The sequence below is a fragment of the Scyliorhinus torazame genome, chromosome 24 (assembly GCF_047496885.1).
Source record: "Scyliorhinus torazame isolate Kashiwa2021f chromosome 24, sScyTor2.1, whole genome shotgun sequence".
Classification (NCBI taxonomy): Eukaryota; Metazoa; Chordata; class Chondrichthyes; order Carcharhiniformes; family Scyliorhinidae; genus Scyliorhinus; species Scyliorhinus torazame.
The window spans coordinates 5,739,092-5,759,841 of NC_092730.1; the positions used below are offsets into that span (position 1 = coordinate 5,739,092).

General features: G+C 76.1%; 1 protein-coding gene across 1 annotated transcript in view; it reads left to right on the top strand.

The window, feature by feature from the left end:
• LOC140400184 (uncharacterized) overlaps positions 1 to 20,750 on the top strand; it is a 104,172-nt gene that overhangs the window by 33,430 nt on the left and 49,992 nt on the right. The gene's annotated exons all lie outside the window — the stretch shown is intronic.

The window sequence follows — 20,750 nt, forward strand, 5'->3', positions numbered from 1 at the left end:
CGGGGGAGGGGCGGAGCACTCACTGCGCGGGGGTAGGGGCGGAGCAATCACTGCGCGGGGGGAGGGGCAGAGCACTCACTGTGCGGGGGGATGGGCGGAGCACTCACTGCGCGGGGGAGGGGCGGAGCACTCACTGCGCGGGGAGGGGCGGGGCACTCACTGCGCGGGGGAGGGGCGGAGCACTCACTGCGCGGGGGGGAGGGGCGGAGCACTCACTGCGCGGGGGGAGGGGCGGAGCACTCACTGCGCGGGGGAGGGGCGGAGCACTCACTGCGCAGGGGAGGGGCGGAGCACTCACTGCGCAGGGGAGGGGCGGAGCACTCACTGCGCGGGGAGGTGTGGAGCACTCACTGCGCGGGGGAGGGGGCGGAGCACTCACTGCGCGGGGGTGGGGCGGAGCACTCACTGCGCGGGGGGAGGGGCGGAGCACTCACTGCGCGGGGGGGCGGAGCACTCACTGCGCGGGGGGGCGGAGCACTCACTGCGCGGTGGGAGGGGCGGAGCACTCACTGCGCGGTGGGAGGGGCGGAGCACTCACTGCGCGGCGGGGGGCAGAGCACTCATTGTGCGGGGGGAGGGGCGGAGCACTCACTGCGCGGGGAGGGGCGGAGCACTCACTGCGCGGGGGGGAGGGGCGGAGCACTCACTGCGCGGGGGGAGGGGCGGAGCACTCACTGCGCGGGGGGAGGGGCGGAGCACTCACTGCGTGGGGGGGAGGGGCGGAGCACTCTGCTCGGGGAGGGGCGGAGCACTCACTGTGCGGGGGAGGGGCGGAGCACTCACTGCGCGGGGGGCGGAGCACTCACTGCGCGGGGGGAGGGGCGGAGCACTCACTGCGCGGGGGGAGGGGCGGAGCACTCACTGCGCGGGGGGACGGGCGGAGAACTCACTGCGCGGGGAGGGGGCGGAGCACTCACTGCGCGGGGGAGGGGCGGAGCACTCACTGAGCGGGGAGAGGGGCGGAGCACTCTGCTCGGGGAGGGGCGGAGCACTCACTGCGCGGGGGAGGGGCGGAGCACTCACTGCGCGGGGTGGAGGGGCGGAGCACTCACTGCGCGGGGTGGAGGGGCGGAGCACTCACTGCGCGGGGTGGAGGGGCGGAGCACTCACTGCGCGGGGTGGAGGGGCGGAGCACTCTGCTCGGGGAGGGGCGGAGCACTCACTGCGCGGGGGAGGGGCGGAGCACTCACTGCGCGGGGGACGGGCAGAGCACTCACTGCGCGGGGGACGGGCAGAGCACTCACTGCGCGGGGGGGGGCGGGGCGGAGCACTCACTGCGCGGGGGGGGGCGGGGCGGAGCACTCACTGCGCGGGGGGGGCGGAGCACTCACTGCGCGGGGGGGGGCGGAGCACTCACTGCGCGGGGGGGGCGGAGCACTCACTGCGCGGGGGGGCGGAGCACTCACTGCGCGGGGGGAGGGGCGGAGCATTCACTGCGCGGGGGGAGGGGCGGAGCATTCACTGCGCGGGGAGGGGCGGAGCATTCACTGCGCGGGGGAGGGGCGGAGCACTCACTGCGCGGGGGAGGGGCGGAGCACTCACTGCGCGGGGGGAGGGGCGGAGCACTCACTGCGCGGGGGGAGGGGCGGAGCACTCACTGCGCGGGGGAGGGGCGGAGCACTCACTGCGCGGGGGAGGGGCGGAGCACTCACTGCGCGGGGGGAGGGGCAGAGCACTCTGCTCGGGGAGGGAAGGAGCACTCACTGCACGGGTGGGGCGGAGCACTCACTGCGCGGGGGGAGGGGCGGAGCACTCACTGCGCGGGGGAGGGGCGGAGCACTCACTGCGCGGGGGGGAGGGGCGGAGCACTCTCTGCACGGGGGGAGGGGCGGAGCACTCACTGCGCGGGGGAGGGGCGGAGCACTCACTGCGCGGGGGAGGGGCGGAGCACTCACTGCGCGGGGGGAGGGGCGGAGCACTCTGCTCGGGGAGGGGCGGAGCACTCACTGCACGGGTGGGGCGGAGCACTCACTGCGCGGGGGGAGGGGCGGAGCACTCACTGCGCGGGGGAGGGGCGGAGCACTCTCTGCGCGGGGGAGGGGCGGAGCACTCACTGCGCGGGGGGAGGGGCGGAGCACTCACTGCGCGGGGGAGGGGCGGAGCACTCACTGCGCGGGGGAGGGGCGGAGCACTCACTGCGCGGGGGGGAGGGGCGGAGCACTCTGCTCGGGGAGGGGCGGAGCACTCACTGCACGGGTGGGGCGGAGCACTCACTGCGCGGGGGGAGGGGCGGAGCACTCACTGCGCGGGGGAGGGGCGGAGCACTCTCTGCGCGGGGGAGGGGCGGAGCACTCTCTGCGCGGGGGAGGGGCGGAGCACTCACTGCGCGGGGGAGGGGCGGAGCACTCACTGCGCGGGGGAGTGGCGGAGCACTCACTGCGCGGGGGAGGGGCGGAGCACTCACTGCGCGGGGGAGGGGCGGAGCACTCACTGCGCGGGGGGCCGCAGCACTCACTGCGTGGGGGATGGGGCGGAGCACTCACTGCGCGGGGGGGAGGCGCGGAGCACTCACTGTGGGGGGAGGGGCGGAGCACTCACTGCGCGGGGGGGAGGGGCGGAGCACTCACTGCGCGGGGAGGGGCGGAGCACTCACTGCGCGGGGGAGGGGCAGAGCACTCACTGCGCGGGGGGAGGGGCGGAGCACTCACTGCGTGGGGGGAGGGGCGGAGCACTCACTGTGCGGGGGGAGGGGCGGAGCACTCACTGCGCGGGGGGAGGGGCAGAGCACTCTGCTCGGGGAGGGAAGGAGCACTCACTGCACGGGTGGGGCGGAGCACTCACTGCGCAGGGGGAGGGGCGGAGCACTCACTGCGCGGGGGAGGGGCGGAGCACTCACTGCGTGGGGGAGGGGCGGAGCTCTCTGCTCGGGGAGGGGCGGAGCACTCACTGCGCGGGGGAGGGGCGGAGCATTCACTGCGCGGGGGAGGGGCGGAGCATTCACTGCGCGGGGGGAGGGGCGGAGCACTCTGCTCGGGGAGGGGCGGAGCACTCACTGCACGGGTGGGGCGGAGCACTCACTGCGCGGGGGGAGGGGCGGAGCACTCACTGCGCGGGGGAGGGGCGGAGCACTCTCTGCGCGGGGGAGGGGCGGAGCACTCACTGCGCGGGGGAAGGGCGGAGCACTCACTCGCGGGGGCCGGAGCACTCACTGCGTGGGGGGAGGGGCGGAGCACTCACTGCGCGGGGGGGAGGGGCGGAGCACTCTGCTCGGGGAGGGGCGGAGCACTCACTGCACGGGTGGGGCGGAGCACTCACTGCGCGGGGGGAGGGGCGGAGCACTCACTGCGCGGGGGAGGGGCGGAGCACTCTCTGCGCGGGGGAGGGGCGGAGCACTCTCTGCGCGGGGGAGGGGCGGAGCACTCACTGCGCGGGGGAGGGGCGGAGCACTCACTGCGCGGGGGAGTGGCGGAGCACTCACTGCGCGGGGGAGGGGCGGAGCACTCACTGCGCGGGGGAGGGGCGGAGCACTCACTGCGCGGGGGGCCGCAGCACTCACTGCGTGGGGGATGGGGCGGAGCACTCACTGCGCGGGGGGGAGGCGCGGAGCACTCACTGTGGGGGGAGGGGCGGAGCACTCACTGCGCGGGGGGGAGGGGCGGAGCACTCACTGCGCGGGGAGGGGCGGAGCACTCACTGCGCGGGGGAGGGGCAGAGCACTCACTGCGCGGGGGGAGGGGCGGAGCACTCACTGCGTGGGGGGAGGGGCGGAGCACTCACTGTGCGGGGGGAGGGGCGGAGCACTCACTGCGCGGGGGGAGGGGCGGAGCACTCTGCTCGGGGAGGGCGGAGCACTCATTGCGCGGAGGGGCGGAGCACTCACTGCGCAGGGGGAGGGGCGGAGCACTCACTGCGCGGGGGAGGGGCGGAGCACTCACTGCGTGGGGGAGGGGCGGAGCTCTCTGCTCGGGGAGGGGCGGAGCACTCACTGCGCGGGGGAGGGGCGGAGCATTCACTGCGCGGGGGAGGGGCGGAGCATTCACTGCGCGGGGGAGGGGCTGAGCACTCACTGCGCGGGGAGGGGTGGAGCACTCACTGCGCGGGGGAGGGGCTGAGCACTCACTGCTCGGGGAGGGGCGGAGCACTCACGGCGCGTGGGAGGGGCGGAGCACTCACTGCGCGGGGGGAGGGGCGGAGCACTCACTGCGCGGGGGAGGGGCGGAGCACTCACTCGCGGGGGCCGGAGCACTCACTGCGTGGGGGGAGGGGCGGAGCACTCACTGCGCGGGGGGAGGGGCGGAGCACTCTGCTCGGGGAGGGGCGGACACTCACTGCACGGGTGGGGCGGAGCACTCACTGCGCGGAGGGAGGGGCGGAGCACTCTGCTCAGGGAGGGGCGGAGCACTCACTGCGTGGGGGAGGGGCGGAGCACTCACTGCGCGGGGAGGGGCGGAGCACTCACTGCGCTGGGGAGCGGCGGAGCACTCACTGCGCGGGGGAGGGGCGGAGCACTCACTGCGCGGGGGAGGGGCTGAGCACTCTGCTCGGGGAGGGGCGGAGCACTCACTGCGCGGGGGGGCGGAGCACTCACTGCGCGGGGGAGGGGCGGAGCACTCACTGCGCGGGGGAGGGGCGGAGCACTCACTGCGCGGGGGGAGCGGCGGAGCACTCACTGCGCGGGGGAGGGGCGGAGCACTCACTGCGCGGGGGGGCGGGCAGAGAACTCACTGCGTGGGGGGCGGGGCGGAGCACTCACTGCGCGGGGGGGCGGAGCACTCACTGCGCGGGGGGGCGGAGCACTCACTGCGCGGGGGGCGGAGCACTCACTGCGCGGGGGGCGGAGCACTCACTGCGCGGGGGAGGGGCGGAGCAATCACTGCGCGGGGGGAGGGGCAGAGCACTCACTGTGCGGGGGGATGGGCGGAGCACTCACTGCGCGGGGGAGGGGCGGAGCACTCACTGCGCGGGGAGGGGCGGGGCACTCACTGCGCGGGGGAGGGGCGGAGCACTCACTGCGCGGGGGGAGGGGCGGAGCACTCACTGCGCGGGGGGAGGGGCGGAGCACTCACTGCGCGGGGGGAGGGGCGGAGCACTCACTGCGCGGGGGGAGGGGCGGAGCACTCACTGCGCGGGGGAGGGGCGGAGCACTCACTGCGCAGGGGAGGGGCGGAGCACTCACTGCGCGGGGAGGTGTGGAGCACTCACTGCGCGGGGGAGGGGGCGGAGCACTCACTGCGCGGGGGTGGGGCGGAGCACTCACTGCGCGGGGGGAGGGGCGGAGCACTCACTGCGCGGGGGGGCGGAGCACTCACTGCGCGGGGGGGCGGAGCACTCACTGCGCGGTGGGAGGGGCGGAGCACTCTCTGCGCGTCGGGGGGCAGAGCACTCATTGTGCGGGGGGAGGGGCGGAGCACTCACTGCGCGGGGAGGGGCGGAGCACTCACTGCGCGGGGGGGAGGGGCGGAGCACTCACTGCGCGGGGGGGGGAGGGGCGGAGCACTCACTGCGCGTGGGGAGGGGCGGAGCACTCACTGCGCAGGGGGAGGGGCGGAGCACTCTGCTCGGGGAGGGCGGAGCACTCATTGCGCGGAGGGGCGGAGCACTCACTGCGCAGGGGGAGGGGCGGAGCACTCACTGCGCGGGGGAGGGGCGGAGCACTCACTGCGTGGGGGAGGGGCGGAGCTCTCTGCTCGGGGAGGGGCGGAGCACTCACTGCGCGGGGGAGGGGCGGAGCATTCACTGCGCGGGGGAGGGGCGGAGCATTCACTGCGCGGGGGAGGGGCTGAGCACTCACTGCGCGGGGGAGGGGTGGAGCACTCACTGCGCGGGGGAGGGGCTGAGCACTCACTGCTCGGGGAGGGGCGGAGCACTCTGCTCGGGGAGGGCGGAGCACTCATTGCGCGGAGGGGCGGAGCACTCACTGCGCAGGGGGAGGGGCGGAGCACTCACTGCGCGGGGAGGGGCGGAGCACTCACTGCGTGGGGGAGGGGCGGAGCTCTCTGCTCAGGGAGGGGCGGAGCACTCACTGCGCGGGGGAGGGGCGGAGCATTCACTGCGCGGGGGAGGGGCGGAGCATTCACTGCGCGGGGGAGGGGCTGAGCACTCACTGCGCGGGGAGGGGTGGAGCACTCACTGCGCGGGGGAGGGGCTGAGCACTCACTGCTCGGGGAGGGGCGGAGCACTCACGGCGCGTGGGAGGGGCGGAGCACTCACTGCGCGGGGGGAGGGGCGGAGCACTCACTGCGCGGGGGAGGGGCGGAGCACTCACTCGCGGGGGCCGGAGCACTCACTGCGTGGGGGGAGGGGCGGAGCACTCACTGCGCGGGGGGAGGGGCGGAGCACTCTGCTCGGGGAGGGGCGGACACTCACTGCACGGGTGGGGCGGAGCACTCACTGCGCGGAGGGAGGGGCGGAGCACTCTGCTCAGGGAGGGGCGGAGCACTCACTGCGTGGGGGAGGGGCGGAGCACTCACTGCGCGGGGAGGGGCGGAGCACTCACTGCGCTGGGGAGCGGCGGAGCACTCACTGCGCGGGGGAGGGGCGGAGCACTCACTGCGCGGGGGAGGGGCTGAGCACTCTGCTCGGGGAGGGGCGGAGCACTCACTGCGCGGGGGGGCGGAGCACTCACTGCGCGGGGAGGGGCGGAGCACTCACTGCGCGGGGGGAGCGGCGGAGCACTCACTGCGCGGGGGGGGGGCGGAGCACTCACTGCGCGGGGGGGCGGGCAGAGAACTCACTGCGCGGGGGGCGGGGCGGAGCACTCACTGCGCGGGGGGGCGGAGCACTCACTGCGCGGGGGGGCGGAGCACTCACTGCGCGGGGGGCGGAGCACTCACTGCGCGGGGGGCGGAGCACTCACTGCGCGGGGGGCGGAGCACTCACTGCGCGGGGGGAGGGGCGGAGCAATCACTGCGCGGGGGAGGGGCAGAGCACTCACTGTGCGGGGGGATGGGCGGAGCACTCACTGCGCGGGGGAGGGGCGGAGCACTCACTGCGCGGGGGTAGGGGCGGAGCAATCACTGCGCGGGGGGAGGGGCAGAGCACTCACTGTGCGGGGGGATGGGCGGAGCACTCACTGCGCGGGGGAGGGGCGGAGCACTCACTGCGCGGGGAGGGGCGGGGCACTCACTGCGCGGGGGAGGGGCGGAGCACTCACTGCGCGGGGGGAGGGGCGGAGCACTCACTGCGCGGGGGGAGGGGCGGAGCACTCACTGCGCGGGGGAGGGGCGGAGCACTCACTGCGCAGGGGAGGGGCGGAGCACTCACTGCGCAGGGGAGGGGCGGAGCACTCACTGCGCGGGGAGGTGTGGAGCACTCACTGCGCGGGGGAGGGGGCGGAGCACTCACTGCGCGGGGGTGGGGCGGAGCACTCACTGCGCGGGGGGAGGGGCGGAGCACTCACTGCGCGGGGGGGCGGAGCACTCACTGCGCGGGGGGGCGGAGCACTCACTGCGCGGTGGGAGGGGCGGAGCACTCACTGCGCGGTGGGAGGGGCGGAGCACTCACTGCGCGGCGGGGGGCAGAGCACTCATTGTGCGGGGGGAGGGGCGGAGCACTCACTGCGCGGGGAGGGGCGGAGCACTCACTGCGCGGGGGGGAGGGGCGGAGCACTCACTGCGCGGGGGGAGGGGCGGAGCACTCACTGCGCGGGGGGAGGGGCGGAGCACTCACTGCGTGGGGGGGAGGGGCGGAGCACTCTGCTCGGGGAGGGGCGGAGCACTCACTGTGCGGGGGAGGGGCGGAGCACTCACTGCGCGGGGGGCGGAGCACTCACTGCGCGGGGGGAGGGGCGGAGCACTCACTGCGCGGGGGGAGGGGCGGAGCACTCACTGCGCGGGGGGACGGGCGGAGAACTCACTGCGCGGGGAGGGGGCGGAGCACTCACTGCGCGGGGGAGGGGCGGAGCACTCACTGAGCGGGGAGAGGGGCGGAGCACTCTGCTCGGGGAGGGGCGGAGCACTCACTGCGCGGGGGAGGGGCGGAGCACTCACTGCGCGGGGTGGAGGGGCGGAGCACTCACTGCGCGGGGTGGAGGGGCGGAGCACTCACTGCGCGGGGTGGAGGGGCGGAGCACTCACTGCGCGGGGTGGAGGGGCGGAGCACTCTGCTCGGGGAGGGGCGGAGCACTCACTGCGCGGGGGAGGGGCGGAGCACTCACTGCGCGGGGGACGGGCAGAGCACTCACTGCGCGGGGGACGGGCAGAGCACTCACTGCGCGGGGGGGGGCGGGGCGGAGCACTCACTGCGCGGGGGGGGCGGGGCGGAGCACTCACTGCGCGGGGGGGGCGGAGCACTCACTGCGCGGGGGGGGGGCGGAGCACTCACTGCGCGGGGGGGGGCGGAGCACTCACTGCGCGGGGGGCGGAGCACTCACTGCGCGGGGGGAGGGGCGGAGCATTCACTGCGCGGGGGGAGGGGCGGAGCATTCACTGCGCGGGGAGGGGCGGAGCATTCACTGCGCGGGGGAGGGGCGGAGCACTCACTGCGCGGGGGAGGGGCGGAGCACTCACTGCGCGGGGGGAGGGGCGGAGCACTCACTGCGCGGGGGGAGGGGCGGAGCACTCACTGCGCGGGGGAGGGGCGGAGCACTCACTGCGCGGGGGAGGGGCGGAGCACTCACTGCGCGGGGGGAGGGGCAGAGCACTCTGCTCGGGGAGGGAAGGAGCACTCACTGCACGGGTGGGGCGGAGCACTCACTGCGCGGGGGGAGGGGCGGAGCACTCACTGCGCGGGGGAGGGGCGGAGCACTCACTGCGCGGGGGGGAGGGGCGGAGCACTCTCTGCACGGGGGGAGGGGCGGAGCACTCACTGCGCGGGGGAGGGGCGGAGCACTCACTGCGCGGGGGAGGGGCGGAGCACTCACTGCGCGGGGGGAGGGGCGGAGCACTCTGCTCGGGGAGGGGCGGAGCACTCACTGCACGGGTGGGGCGGAGCACTCACTGCGCGGGGGGAGGGGCGGAGCACTCACTGCGCGGGGGAGGGGCGGAGCACTCTCTGCGCGGGGGAGGGGCGGAGCACTCACTGCGCGGGGGGAGGGGCGGAGCACTCACTGCGCGGGGGAGGGGCGGAGCACTCACTGCGCGGGGGAGGGGCGGAGCACTCACTGCGCGGGGGGGAGGGGCGGAGCACTCTGCTCGGGGAGGGGCGGAGCACTCACTGCACGGGTGGGGCGGAGCACTCACTGCGCGGGGGGAGGGGCGGAGCACTCACTGCGCGGGGGAGGGGCGGAGCACTCTCTGCGCGGGGGAGGGGCGGAGCACTCTCTGCGCGGGGGAGGGGCGGAGCACTCACTGCGCGGGGGAGGGGCGGAGCACTCACTGCGCGGGGGAGTGGCGGAGCACTCACTGCGCGGGGGAGGGGCGGAGCACTCACTGCGCGGGGGAGGGGCGGAGCACTCACTGCGCGGGGGGCCGCAGCACTCACTGCGTGGGGGATGGGGCGGAGCACTCACTGCGCGGGGGGGAGGCGCGGAGCACTCACTGTGGGGGGAGGGGCGGAGCACTCACTGCGCGGGGGGGAGGGGCGGAGCACTCACTGCGCGGGGAGGGGCGGAGCACTCACTGCGCGGGGGAGGGGCAGAGCACTCACTGCGCGGGGGGGAGGGGCGGAGCACTCACTGCGTGGGGGGAGGGGCGGAGCACTCACTGTGCGGGGGGAGGGGCGGAGCACTCACTGCGCGGGGGGAGGGGCAGAGCACTCTGCTCGGGGAGGGAAGGAGCACTCACTGCACGGGTGGGGCGGAGCACTCACTGCGCAGGGGGAGGGGCGGAGCACTCACTGCGCGGGGGAGGGGCGGAGCACTCACTGCGTGGGGGAGGGGCGGAGCTCTCTGCTCGGGGAGGGGCGGAGCACTCACTGCGCGGGGGAGGGGCGGAGCATTCACTGCGCGGGGGAGGGGCGGAGCATTCACTGCGCGGGGGGAGGGGCGGAGCACTCTGCTCGGGGAGGGGCGGAGCACTCACTGCACGGGTGGGGCGGAGCACTCACTGCGCGGGGGGAGGGGCGGAGCACTCACTGCGCGGGGGAGGGGCGGAGCACTCTCTGCGCGGGGGAGGGGCGGAGCACTCACTGCGCGGGGGAAGGGCGGAGCACTCACTCGCGGGGGCCGGAGCACTCACTGCGTGGGGGGAGGGGCGGAGCACTCACTGCGCGGGGGGGAGGGGCGGAGCACTCTGCTCGGGGAGGGGCGGAGCACTCACTGCACGGGTGGGGCGGAGCACTCACTGCGCGGGGGGAGGGGCGGAGCACTCACTGCGCGGGGGAGGGGCGGAGCACTCTCTGCGCGGGGGAGGGGCGGAGCACTCTCTGCGCGGGGGAGGGGCGGAGCACTCACTGCGCGGGGGAGGGGCGGAGCACTCACTGCGCGGGGGAGTGGCGGAGCACTCACTGCGCGGGGGAGGGGCGGAGCACTCACTGCGCGGGGGAGGGGCGGAGCACTCACTGCGCGGGGGGCCGCAGCACTCACTGCGTGGGGGATGGGGCGGAGCACTCACTGCGCGGGGGGGAGGCGCGGAGCACTCACTGTGGGGGGAGGGGCGGAGCACTCACTGCGCGGGGGGGAGGGGCGGAGCACTCACTGCGCGGGGAGGGGCGGAGCACTCACTGCGCGGGGGAGGGGCAGAGCACTCACTGCGCGGGGGGAGGGGCGGAGCACTCACTGCGTGGGGGGAGGGGCGGAGCACTCACTGTGCGGGGGGAGGGGCGGAGCACTCACTGCGCGGGGGGAGGGGCGGAGCACTCTGCTCGGGGAGGGCGGAGCACTCATTGCGCGGAGGGGCGGAGCACTCACTGCGCAGGGGGAGGGGCGGAGCACTCACTGCGCGGGGGAGGGGCGGAGCACTCACTGCGTGGGGGAGGGGCGGAGCTCTCTGCTCGGGGAGGGGCGGAGCACTCACTGCGCGGGGGAGGGGCGGAGCATTCACTGCGCGGGGGAGGGGCGGAGCATTCACTGCGCGGGGGAGGGGCTGAGCACTCACTGCGCGGGGAGGGGTGGAGCACTCACTGCGCGGGGGAGGGGCTGAGCACTCACTGCTCGGGGAGGGGCGGAGCACTCACGGCGCGTGGGAGGGGCGGAGCACTCACTGCGCGGGGGGAGGGGCGGAGCACTCACTGCGCGGGGGAGGGGCGGAGCACTCACTCGCGGGGGCCGGAGCACTCACTGCGTGGGGGGAGGGGCGGAGCACTCACTGCGCGGGGGGAGGGGCGGAGCACTCTGCTCGGGGAGGGGCGGACACTCACTGCACGGGTGGGGCGGAGCACTCACTGCGCGGAGGGAGGGGCGGAGCACTCTGCTCAGGGAGGGGCGGAGCACTCACTGCGTGGGGGAGGGGCGGAGCACTCACTGCGCGGGGAGGGGCGGAGCACTCACTGCGCTGGGGAGCGGCGGAGCACTCACTGCGCGGGGGAGGGGCGGAGCACTCACTGCGCGGGGGAGGGGCTGAGCACTCTGCTCGGGGAGGGGCGGAGCACTCACTGCGCGGGGGGGCGGAGCACTCACTGCGCGGGGGAGGGGCGGAGCACTCACTGCGCGGGGGAGGGGCGGAGCACTCACTGCGCGGGGGGAGCGGCGGAGCACTCACTGCGCGGGGGAGGGGCGGAGCACTCACTGCGCGGGGGGGCGGGCAGAGAACTCACTGCGTGGGGGGCGGGGCGGAGCACTCACTGCGCGGGGGGGCGGAGCACTCACTGCGCGGGGGGGCGGAGCACTCACTGCGCGGGGGGCGGAGCACTCACTGCGCGGGGGGCGGAGCACTCACTGCGCGGGGGAGGGGCGGAGCAATCACTGCGCGGGGGGAGGGGCAGAGCACTCACTGTGCGGGGGGATGGGCGGAGCACTCACTGCGCGGGGGAGGGGCGGAGCACTCACTGCGCGGGGAGGGGCGGGGCACTCACTGCGCGGGGGAGGGGCGGAGCACTCACTGCGCGGGGGGAGGGGCGGAGCACTCACTGCGCGGGGGGAGGGGCGGAGCACTCACTGCGCGGGGGGAGGGGCGGAGCACTCACTGCGCGGGGGGAGGGGCGGAGCACTCACTGCGCGGGGGAGGGGCGGAGCACTCACTGCGCAGGGGAGGGGCGGAGCACTCACTGCGCGGGGAGGTGTGGAGCACTCACTGCGCGGGGGAGGGGGCGGAGCACTCACTGCGCGGGGGTGGGGCGGAGCACTCACTGCGCGGGGGGAGGGGCGGAGCACTCACTGCGCGGGGGGGCGGAGCACTCACTGCGCGGGGGGGCGGAGCACTCACTGCGCGGTGGGAGGGGCGGAGCACTCTCTGCGCGTCGGGGGGCAGAGCACTCATTGTGCGGGGGGAGGGGCGGAGCACTCACTGCGCGGGGAGGGGCGGAGCACTCACTGCGCGGGGGGGAGGGGCGGAGCACTCACTGCGCGGGGGGGGAGGGGCGGAGCACTCACTGCGCGTGGGGAGGGGCGGAGCACTCACTGCGCAGGGGGAGGGGCGGAGCACTCTGCTCGGGGAGGGCGGAGCACTCATTGCGCGGAGGGGCGGAGCACTCACTGCGCAGGGGGAGGGGCGGAGCACTCACTGCGCGGGGGAGGGGCGGAGCACTCACTGCGTGGGGGAGGGGCGGAGCTCTCTGCTCGGGGAGGGGCGGAGCACTCACTGCGCGGGGGAGGGGCGGAGCATTCACTGCGCGGGGGAGGGGCGGAGCATTCACTGCGCGGGGGAGGGGCTGAGCACTCACTGCGCGGGGGAGGGGTGGAGCACTCACTGCGCGGGGGAGGGGCTGAGCACTCACTGCTCGGGGAGGGGCGGAGCACTCACGGCGCGTGGGAGGGGCGGAGCACTCACTGCGCGGGGGGAGGGGCGGAGCACTCACTGCGCGGGTGAGGGGCGGAGCACTCACTCGCGGGGGCCGGAGCACTCACTGCGTGGGGGGAGGGGCGGAGCACTCACTGCGCGGGGGGAGGGGCGGAGCACTCTGCTCGGGGAGGGGCGGACACTCACTGCACGGGTGGGGCGGAGCACTCACTGCGCGGAGGGAGGGGCGGAGCACTCTGCTCAGGGAGGGGCGGAGCACTCACTGCGTGGGGGAGGGGCGGAGCACTCACTGCGCGGGGAGGGGCGGAGCACTCACTGCGCTGGGGAGCGGCGGAGCACTCACTGCGCTGGGAGGGGCGGAGCACTCACTGCGCGGGGGAGGGGCTGAGCACTCTGCTCGGGGAGGGGCGGAGCACTCACTGCGCGGGGGGGCGGAGCACTCACTGCGCGGGGGAGGGGCGGAGCACTCACTGCGCGGGGGGAGCGGCGGAGCACTCACTGCGCGGGGGAGGGGCGGAGCACTCACTGCGCGGGGGGGCGGGCAGAGAACTCACTGCGCGGGGGAGGGGCTGAGCACTCTGCTCGGGGAGGGGCGGAGCACTCACTGCGCGGGGGGGCGGAGCACTCACTGCGCGGGGAGGGGCGGAGCACTCACTGCGCGGGGGGAGCGGCGGAGCACTCACTGCGCGGGGGGGCGGAGCACTCACTGCGCGGGGGGGCGGAGCACTCACTGCGCGGGGGGCGGAGCACTCACTGCGCGGGGGGCGGAGCACTCACTGCGCGGGGGGAGGGGCGGAGCAATCACTGCGCGGGGGGAGGGGCAGAGCACTCACTGTGCGGGGGGATGGGCGGAGCACTCACTGCGCGGGGGAGGGGCGGAGCACTCACTGCGCGGGGGTAGGGGCGGAGCAATCACTGCGCGGGGGAGGGGCAGAGCACTCACTGTGCGGGGGGATGGGCGGAGCACTCACTGCGCGGGGGAGGGGCGGAGCACTCACTGCGCGGGGGAGGGGCGGGGCACTCACTGCGCGGGGGAGGGGCGGAGCACTCACTGCGCGGGGGGAGGGGCGGAGCACTCACTGCGCGGGGGGAGGGGCGGAGCACTCACTGCGCGGGGGGAGGGGCGGAGCACTCACTGCGCAGGGGAGGGGCGGAGCACTCACTGCGCGGGGAGGTGTGGAGCACTCACTGCGCGGGGGAGGGGGCGGAGCACTCACTGCGCGGGGGTGGGGCGGAGCACTCACTGCGCGGGGGGAGGGGCGGAGCACTCACTGCGCGGGGGGGCGGAGCACTCACTGCGCGGGGGGCGGAGCACTCACTGCGCGGTGGGAGGGCGGAGCACTCACTGCGCGGCGGGGGGCAGAGCACTCATTGTGCGGGGGGAGGGGCGGAGCACTCACTGCGCGGGGAGGGGCGGAGCACTCACTGCGCGGGGGGGGAGGGGCGGAGCACTCACTGCGCGGGGGGAGGGGCGGAGCACTCACTGCGCGGGGGGAGGGGCGGAGCACTCACTGCGTGGGGGGGAGGGGCGGAGCACTCTGCTCGGGGAGGGGCGGAGCACTCACTGTGCGGGGGAGGGGGCGGAGCACTCACTGCGCGGGGGGGCGGAGCACTCACTGCGCGGGGGAGGGGCGGAGCACTCACTGCGCGGGGGGAGGGGCGGAGCACTCACTGCGCGGGGGGACGGGCGGAGAACTCACTGCGCGGGGAGGGGGCGGAGCACACACTGCGCGGGGGAGGGGCGGAGCACTCACTGCGCGGGGGAGGGGCGGAGCACTCACTGCGCGGGGGAGGGGCGGAGCACTCTGCTCGGGGAGGGGCGGAGCACTCACTGCGCGGGGAGGGGCGGAGCACTCACTGCGCGGGGGAGGGGCGGAGCACTCACTGCGCGGGGAGGGGCGGAGCACTCACTGCGCGGGGGAGGGGCGGAGCACTCACTGCGCGGGGAGGGGCGGAGCACTCACTGCGCGGGGGAGGTGCGGAGCACTCTGCTCGGGGAGGGGCGGAGCACACTGCGCGGGGGAGGGGCGGAGCACTCTGCTCGGGGAGGGGCGGAGCACTCACTGCGCGGGGTGGAGGGGCGGAGCACTCACTGCGCGGGGTGGAGGGGCGGAGCACTCTGCTCATGGAGGGGCGGAGCACTCACTGTGAGGGGGAGGGGCGGAGCACTCACTGTGCGGGGGGAGGGGCGGAGCACTCTGCTCGGGAAGGGGCGGAGCACTCACTGAGCGGGGAGAGGGGCGGAGCACTCTGCTCGGGGAGGGGCGGAGCACTCACTGCGCGGGGGAGGGGCGGAGCACTCACTGCGCGGGGTGGAGGGGCGGAGCACTCACTGCGCGGGGTGGAGGGGCGGAGCACTCACTGCGCGGGGTGGAGGGGCGGAGCACTCACTGCGCGGGGTGGAGGGGCGGAGCACTCACTGCGCGGGTGGAGGGGCGGAGCACTCTGCTCGGGGAGGGGCGGAGCACTCACTGCGCGGGGAGGGGCGGAGCACTCACTGCGCGGGGGGGGGCGGGGCGGAGCACTCACTGCGCGGGGGGGCGGGGCGGAGCACTCACTGCGCGGGGGGGCGGAGCACTCACTGCGCGGGGGGGCGGAGCACTCACTGCGCGGGGGGAGGGGCGGAGCATTCACTGCGCGGGGGGAGGGCGGAGCATTCACTGCGCGGGGAGGGGCGGAGCATTCACTGCGCGGGGGAGGGGCGGAGCACTCACTGCGCGGGGGAGGGGCGGAGCACTCACTGCGCGGGGGAGGGGCGGAGCACTCACTGCGCGGGGGAGGGGCGGAGCACTCACTGCGCGGGGGAGGGGCGGAGCACTCACTGCGCGGGGGGAGGGGCGGAGCACTCACTGCGCGGGGGAGGGGCGGAGCACTCACTGCGCGGGGGGAGGGGCGGAGCACTCTGCTCGGGGAGGGGCGGAGCACTCACTGCACGGGTGGGGCGGAGCACTCACTGCGCGGGGGGAGGGGCGGAGCACTCACTGCGCGGGGGAGGGGCGGAGCACTCACTGCGCGGGGGAGTGGCGGAGCACTCACTGCGCGGGGGAGGGGCGGAGCACTCACTGCGCGGGGGAGGGGCGGAGCACTCACTGCGCGGGGGAGGGGCGGAGCACTCACTGCGCGGGGGGCCGCAGCACTCACTGCGTGGGGGATGGGGCGGAGCACTGACTGCGCGGGGGGGAGGCGCGGAGCACTCACTGTGGGGGAGGGGCGGAGCACTCACTGCGGGGGGGGAGGGGCGGAGCACTCACTGCGCGGGGGAGGGGCGGAGCACTCACTGCGCGGGGGGAGGGGCAGAGCACTCACTGCGCGGGGGGAGGGGCAGAGCACTCACTGCGCGGGGGGAGGGGCGGAGCACTCACTGCGCGGGGGGAGTGGCGGAGCACTCACTGCGCGGGGGGAGGGGCGGAGCACTCACTGCGCGGGGAGGGGCGGAGCACTCACTGCGCGGGGGAGGGGCGGAGCACTCACTGCGCGGGGGTAGGGGCGGAGCACTCACTGCGCGGGGGGAGGGGCGGAGCACACACTGCGCGGGGGGAGGGGCGGAGCACTCACTGCGCGGGGGAGGGGCGGAGCACTCTGCTCAGGGAGGGGCGGAGCACTCACTGCGCTGGGGGGGCGGTGCACTCACTGCGCAGTGGGAGGGGCGGAGCACTCACTGCGCGGGGGGAGGGGCGGAGCACTCACTGGCGGGGGGAGGGGCGGAGCACTCACTGCGCGGGGGGAGGGGCGGAGCACTCTGCTCGGGGAGGGCGGAGCACTCATTGCGCGGAGGGGCGGAGCACTCACTGCGCAGGGGGAGGGGCGGAGCACTCACTGCGCGGGGGAGGGGCGGAGCACTCACTGCGTGGGGGAGGGGCGGAGCTCTCTGCTCGGGGAGGGGCGGAGCACTCACTGCGCGGGGGAGGGGCGGAGCATTCACTGCGCGGGGAGGGGCGGAGCATTCACTGCGCGGGGGAGGGGCGGAGCACTCACTGCGCGGGGGAGGGGCGGAGCACTCACTGCGCGGGGAGGGGTGGAGCACTCACTGCGCGGGGGAGGGGCTGAGCACTCACTGCTCGGGGAGGGGCGGAGCACTCACGGCGCGTGGGAGGGGCGGAGCACTCACTGCGCGGGGGAGGGGCGGAGCACTCACTGCGCGGGGGAGGGGCGGAGCACTCACTCGCGGGGGCCGGAGCACTCACTGCGTGGGGGAGGGGCGGAGCACTCACTGCGCGGGGGGAGGGGCGGAGCACTCTGCTCGGGGAGGGGCGGACACTCACTGCACGGGTGGGGCGGAGCACTCACTGCGCGGAGGGAGGGGCGGAGCACTCTGCTCAGGGAGGGGCGGAGCACTCACTGCGCTGGGGGGGCGGTGCACTCACTGCGCGGGGGGAGGGGCGGAGCACTCACTGCGCGGGGGGAGGGGCGGAGCACTCACTGCGCGGGGGGAGGGGCGGAGCACTCACTGCGCGGGGGGAGGGGCGGAGCACTCACTGCGCGGGGGAGGGGCGGAGCACTCTGCTCGGGGGGGGGCGGAGCACGCACTGCGTGGGGGGGCGGAGCACTCACTGCGCGGGGAGGGGCGGAGCACTCACTGCGCGTGGGAGGGGAGGAGCACTCACTGCGCGGGGAGGGGCGGAGCTCTCTGCTCGGGGAGGGGCGGGAGCACTCACTGCGCGGGGAGGGGCGGAGCACTCACTGCGCGGGGGAGGGGCGGAGAACTCACTGCGCGGGGGAGGGGCGGAGAACTCACTGCGCGGGGGAGGGGCGGAGCACTCACTGCGTGGGGGGAGGGGAGGAGCACTCACTGCGTGGGGGGAGGGGAGGAGCACTCACTGCGCGGGGGAGGGGAGGAGCACTCTGCTCGGGGAGGGGCGGAGCACTCTGCTCGGGGACGGGCGGAGCACTCACTGCGCGGGGGAGGGGCGGAGCACTCTGCTCGGGGAGGGGCGGAGCACTCACTGCGCGGGGGGGCGGAGCACTCTGCTCGGGGACGGGCGGAGCACTCTGTTCGGGGACGGGCGGAGCACTCACTGCGCGGGGGGCGGAGCACTCACTGCGCGGTGGGAGGGGCGGAGCACTCACTGCGCGGCGGGGGGGCAGAGCACTCACTGTGCGGGGGAAGGGGCGGAGCACTCACTGTGCGGGGGGAGGGGCGGAGCACTCACTGCGCGGGGTGGAGGGCAAGAGCACTCACTGCGCGGTGGCGGGGCGGAGCACTCACTGCGCGGTGGCGGGGCGGAGCACTCTGCTCGGGGAGGGGCGGAGCACTCACTGCGCGGTGGAGGGGCGGAGCACTCTGCTCGGGAGGGGCGGAGCACTCACTGCGCACGGAGGGGCGGAGCACTCTGCTCGGGGACGGGCCGAGCACTCACTGCGCGGGGAAGGGGCGGAGCACTCTGCTCGGGGAGGGGCGGAGCACTCACTGCGCGGGGGAGGGGCGGAGCACTCACTGCGCTGGGGAGGGGCGGAGCACTCATTGCGCGGGGGAGGGGCGGAGCACTCACTGCGCTGCGGAGGGGCGGAGCACTCATTGCGCTGGGGGACGGAGCACTCACTGTGCGGGGGAGGGGCGCAGCATTCACTGTGCGGGGGGAGGGACGGAGCACTCACTGTGCGGGGGAGGGGCGCAGCATTCACTGTGCGGGGGGAGGGGCGGAGCACTGACTGAGCGGGGGGAGGGGCGGAGCACTCACAGCGCGGGGGGGCGGAGCACTCACAGCGCGGGGGAGGGGCGGAGCACTCTCTGCGCGGGGAGGGGCGGAGCACTCACTGCGCGGGGGAGTGGCGGAGCACTCACTGCGCGGGGGAGTGGCGGAGCACTCACTGCGCGGGGGAGTGGCGGAGCACTCACTGCGCGGGGAGGGGCGGAGCACTCACTGCGCGGGGGAGGGGCGGAGCACTCACTGCGCGGGGGAGGGGCGGAGCACTCACTGCGCGGGGGAGGAGCGGAGCACTCACTGCGCGGGGGGAGGGGTGGAGCACTCACAGCTAGGGAGGGGCGGAGCACTCACAGCTCGGGGAGGGGCGGAGCACTCACTGCGCGGGGGAGGGGCGGAGCACTCACTGCGCGGGGGAGGGGCGGAGCACTCACTGCGTGGGGGGCCGCAGCACTCACTGCGTGGGGGGCCGCAGCACTCACTGCGTGGGGGATGGGGCGGAGCACTCACTGCGCGGGGGGGAGGCGCGGAGCACTCACTGTGGGGGGAGGGGCGGAGCACTCACTGCGCGGGGGGGAGGGGCGGAGCACTCACTGCGCGGGGGAGGGGCGGAGCACTCACTGCGCGGGGGGCCGCAGCACTCACTGCGTGGGGGATGGGGCGGAGCACTGACTGCGCGGGGGGGAGGCGCGGAGCACTCACTGTGGGGGGAGGGGCGGAGCACTCACTGCGGGGGGGGGAGGGGCGGAGCACTCACTGCACGGGGGAGGGGCGGAGCACTCACTGCGCGGGGGGAGGGGCAGAGCACTCACTGCGCGGGGGAGGGGCAGAGCACTCACTGCGCGGGGGGAGGGGCAGAGCACTCACTGCGCGGGGGGAGGGGTGGAGCACTCACTGCGCGGGGGGAGGGGCGGAGCACTCACTGCGCGGGGGGAGGGGCGGAGCACTCACTGCGCGGGGGAGGGGCGGAGCACTCACTGCGCGGGGGTAGGGGCGGAGCACTCACTGCGCGGGGGGAGGGGCGGAGCACACACTGCGCGGGGGGAGGGGCGGAGCACTCACTGCGCGGGGGAGGGGCGGAGCACTCTGCTCAGGGAGGGGCGGAGCACTCACTGCGCTGGGGGGGCGGTGCACTCACTGCGCGGTGGGAGGGGAGGAGCACTCACTGCGCGGGGGGAGGGGCGGAGCACTCACTGCGCGGGGGGAGGGGCGGAGCACTCACTGCGCGGGGGAGGGGCGGAGCACTCTGCTCGGGGAGGGCGGAGCACTCATTGCGCGGAGGGGCGGAGCACTCACTGCGCAGGGGGAGGGGCGGAGCACTCACTGCGCGGGGGAGGGGCGGAGCACTCACTGCGTGGGGGAGGGCGGAGCTCTCTGCTCGGGGAGGGGCGGAGCACTCACTGCGCGGGGGAGGGGCGGAGCATTCACTGCGCGGGGAGGGGCGGAGCATTCACTGCGCGGGGAGGGGCGGAGCACTCACTGCGCGGGGGAGGGGCGGAGCACTCACTGCGCGGGGGAGGGGTGGAGCACTCACTGCGCGGGGGAGGGGCTGAGCACTCACTGCTCGGGAGGGGCGGAGCACTCACGGCGCGTGGGAGGGGCGGAGCACTCACTGCGCGGGGGGAGGGGCGGAGCACTCACTGCGCGGGGGAGGGGCGGAGCACTCACTCGCGGGGGCCGGAGCACTCACTGCGTGGGGGGAGGGGCGGAGCACTCACTGCGCGGGGGGAGGGGCGGAGCACTCTGCTCGGGGAGGGGCGGACACTCACTGCACGGGTGGGGCGGAGCACTCACTGCGCGGAGGGAGGGGCGGAGCACTCTGCTCAGGGAGGGGCGGAGCACTCACTGCGCTGGGGGGGCGGTGCACTCACTGCGCGGGGGGAGGGGCGGAGCACTCACTGCGCGGGGGGAGGGGCGGAGCACTCACTGCGCGGGGGGAGGGGCGGAGCACTCACTGCGCGGGGGAGGGGCGGAGCACTCACTGCGCGGCGGGGGGCAGAGCACTCACTGTGCGGGGGAAGGGGCGGAGCACTCACTGTGCGGGGGGAGGGGCGGAGCACTCACTGCGCGGGGTGGAGGGCAAGAGCACTCACTGCGCGGTGGCGGGGCGGAGCACTCACTGCGCGGTGGCGGGGCGGAGCACTCTGCTCGGGGAGGGGCGGAGCACTCACTGCGCGGTGGAGGGGCGGAGCACTCTGCTCGGGGAGGGGCGGAGCACTCACTGCGCACGGGAGGGGCGGAGCACTCTGCTCGGGGACGGGCCGAGCACTCACTGCGCGGGGAAGGGGCGGAGCACTCTGCTCGGGGAGGGGCGGAGCACTCACTGCGCGGGGGAGGGGCGGAGCACTCACTGCGCGGGGGAGGGGCGGAGCACTCACTGCGCTGGGGAGGGGCG